Here is a 4,107-nt window from a genome sequence, read left to right as displayed (position 1 = left end):
AGCATCCAAATTAGAACTTTCAAAACTGGCGACTGGGTCCTCCGCAAGGTCTTCCAAAACACTAAGGAGGCCAACTCTGGCAAGCTCGGCCCCACTTGGGAGGGTCCCTAGAAGATCGTCAAGGAAGTAGGGAAGGGCGCCTATCGACTCCAAACTCCCGAAGTCAAAGACATCAGCAATAGTTGGAATGCAGTCCACCTCAAACGTTATTACTTTTAGTTTAAATCTGTTTTCTTTTTTCTGTTTTTAAAAGGATGAGTGGGCCTATCCACCTCTTTCACCATCAGTCGACCTCATGGCCCGAGTACAATAAAGTATTATTCAGCAATAGAACTGTTTACACCTACGATAGGCCTAGATCGATTCATAAGTATAACACCTTTGATCGGCTCAGATCGATTCATAAGAATTAAACCTTCGATCAGCCTCGACTGATTTGTAAGTATTACACTGTCAATCAGCCCAGACCGATCCATAAGTACAACACCTTCGATTGGCTCAGACCGGTTCACAAGTATAACACCTTTGATCGGCTCAAACTCGTTCACAAGTATACCACCTTCGATTGGCTCAAACCGATTCCTAAGTATTACACCATCGATTGGCCTAGACCGATTCACAAGTATAACACCTTCGATCTGCTCAGACCGATTCATAATTATTACACCTTCGATTGGCCTCGATCGGTTCGTAAGTATTCCACCGTCGATCGGCCTAGACCGATCCATAAGTACAACACCTTCGATCGGCTCAGACCGATTCACAAGTATAACACCTTCGATCGGCTCAGATCGATTTCTAAGTATTACACCTTTGATCGGCCCAGACCGATTCATAAGTATAACACTTTCGCTCAGTTCAGACCGACCCTTAATCTACACCGTCGATTGGCTCAGACCGATTCATAAGTTCACACCCTCGATTGGCTCAAACTGATCCATAAGGTTACACCTTCGATCGGCCTAGACCGATTCATAAAGTGATATCCCCAACCCACTAAAGAGTCCACATGACTCAGCCACTTGGCCGCGTCAAAATCGTAACACAAGCATGCGGTTCAACCCCTAGTGCATCTACAAACAAACAAGTAATCAACTCATTCACTCACAAGGAAAGTACCAAAATAGAATCACAAGTATAATATAAAAGAAGCCTCAAGCGGCTAAGTTCCAAGTACAAAGTAAGGCACACACGCCAAGAAAGGCATCGTAGTCCCCAAAAATACATGAGCAAAATAAAAAAAGCTAAGTGTCATCGGTGCGAGTTGTCTCACCCATCTCTAACTCGATCACCCTATCACTAGCCCCAGCACTCGCCTTTACAGCCTGGTCGCTCACATCCTCAGTAATCAATGGCCCTGGCTGACTAGCAAAATCAAGCAGCTGTTCATCAATCTGCTTCTCTGTATGCCCAATGGCCTCCTCCTCTATCATCTCCTACATGAGCTGAATGTCCTCATCCGGGTTCTAGTGAGAGGTATTCCCAGCCTTGTACTTAAGCATGAGCTCTCCCCTAGCCCTAATGATGGCATCATCAGCAATGCTCAGGCACTGCTCCTTCAGGGCCTCAACCTCCGTGGTCCTCTCGGCCAACTCTTGCCTCAGCCGTTCCAACTCACTCTCGGCCTCCTTCAGACGCTGCTGGCTCTCCCGCTCAGCTCTCTAAGCCGTTGCTTTTTTCTGTCGCAGATTGGCATTAGATTTCGATACATCCTGTATCCTCTTCTCCTACGACACGATGGATTTCCTTAGGTGCAGGCTACTGGGGAATGCTTGCATAATAAAACAACTTGATCAGCATACGTCAACAATAAACACAGCAAAGTAAAACTCTGGCTTATACCTGGAAAGCATAGGAAACCATTTACTCAACTGTCGCGACAACACCCATCTGGTTCAAACGGGTCTCATCAGCTGGGAACAGGAATGAGTCGACCAACTGACTCATGGAAGCTACATTCGAGTAGGTCAACGTAGAAGCCAAGATGCTGAAGGTGATCCTCTCAGTCTCCTCATCCAAGATGGTCTTGGATGACCCAGCTCCGGCCGCAGGCCGACAACTTGGTGGAGTCGCCACTACATCCTCCGCTCTTCCCTCTTCTCTGGCCAAAGACTCTCCCTTCTGTTTCTCTCAAAGCCTTGCAATGGACTCACTCGCACTGGCGACTATCAGCTTCTTCATTATCTTTTCTGTAATCACAAACACTCTAACAGTTAGTGGATTCAGCCTCGACTTACCATACAAGGTATGATTGCAACAGCAAGTTAGCAGCACATTCCAGGTCTGCTTCAGCGAAGGGAAGGGGACCTCGCAGGATGGCTTCTACTTCGGCCCAAAGATGACTCGTCCTGAGGTTAGCTTCCTCCAACACCACCCACTAATCCCTATGTGCCTCCGGAATGGCTAGAACTTTCTGGGTCTACACGTCCAAGCCGTCCCCACTTTACCTAGCCCGATTGAATTCAAGCTCTGGAAAGAAGAAACACAATAAGATTTTAGTAATCAAAATTCGAGGTAAAGACAGTTTCTCACCAGCAGCTCTCCAAGTGAAAGGAATGTCGCCCTGGCCTCTCTCCCCGAAGACTGCGCTACCCCACATAAAAAAGTGATGTGTTGTAACTACAACATGCAATACGTAGCAAGTATACTAGTCACTCAAGTAATAGAGTGATGAGTGAGTATCGTCCCATGAGGATTGTTCGCTAAGCACTAAGTTTCCTACCGTTCTCAAGTGGGAGCAATCGAAATCTTTTGGATTAATGGGAGCAATTTAACCTAAGACTAAAACAAAATTTACTAAACTAAAATTTAACTATGAACGCAAGATGTAAAACACGGATAAAATCAATTCAAACAAACGGGCAGGGTTTTGACTTCATTCGGACTCTATGGGTTCTTTCTAAAGAATTAAACTAAATTCATATTCACATACAATGATTGTAAATCAAACTCTCTAAAGTGTCAAACATAACTTCTCAAGCTATGTTTTCCTACTCTTCCCTATTAACCTTCCGCACCCAACAAATTGAAGGTTAATAAATCTAAGCTCATTAAGCACAAGAATCCTAGATTGATTTCATTGGTTCTCGAATCTATCTCTAGCATCCAATACTACAATGGTGATTACCCAAGAAGCCTAACATGATTCATTTCTCAATCTCATCATGTTCATCACATATAACAGTAAATTCAGAGTAATAACAAAATCAAAGCAAAAGCATATGAAAAGAAAAACAATCTATTACTTAACCCATGAAATTCTGAATTACAATCAAAACCCTAACCCAAAATAGGTTAGTTCATGGTTGAATCAACAATACAAACCACAGAAATGAAAATACCAAAATTCAACATAATGCAAACAAGAGAAAAGAAATCTCCCCAAATGACGAATCCACTCGTTTAATCTCGAATCTTCACCCTTTTTAAATCTAAGTTTGCCCAAAAATGAATCTAAGAAAATGTAAATAGCTCAAAACCCTACTCGAAGACGAACCCCTAGCAAAAAGACTAAGTTTTTCTATTATAGCTCGCCCAAAATCCTAAGAAAAGCACTAAAAAGTAAAACTGTGCGTTTTATAAAAACTGGAAAATACAGACTTCGCCGTAACAAAAGAAGCTGAATCTGGTGCGTGACTGGCTCATTTCGCCGCGGCGATGAACAACCTTCGCTGCGGCGAAGCTTCCTGAAGAATTCTAAAATTACAAAATTGCCCTCCGCTTGCTTCTTTGCTTGAATCTTCGATCTTCGGTGCTCTCCCTTGGGAACAAGCTTCATCGTGCTTGACTCTGCTTCAGAACTCTCCTAACTTCTGAGATCTGCTTGCTTCTGAGTCTCGAAACTCCAAATTTGTCTTTATTCGCTCAAAATGTCCATTTTAACCTGAAACACGAAATGTAAGGAATTAAGTAGTAATTCAGGCAAAAATAAACTAAGAAGTATCTAAAATCCGGCCTAAAAGCTTAAATAAACTAGTATAATCCTCGGATTATCAAATACCCCCAAACTAGTGACATGCTCGTCCCCGAGCATCAGGTACAAAACAACATAAAAGAAAAACACAAACGTTCAAAAACACAAAACAACAAATGACAGAAATTGAATAA

Source organism: Pistacia vera, unplaced genomic scaffold, assembly GCF_008641045.1.
Source record: "Pistacia vera cultivar Batoury unplaced genomic scaffold, PisVer_v2 Contig213, whole genome shotgun sequence".
In the NCBI taxonomy this organism is placed as follows: Eukaryota; Viridiplantae; Streptophyta; class Magnoliopsida; order Sapindales; family Anacardiaceae; genus Pistacia; species Pistacia vera.
The sequence above is the reverse complement of the archived record's forward strand: the minus strand, read 5'-3'. Positions refer to the sequence as shown.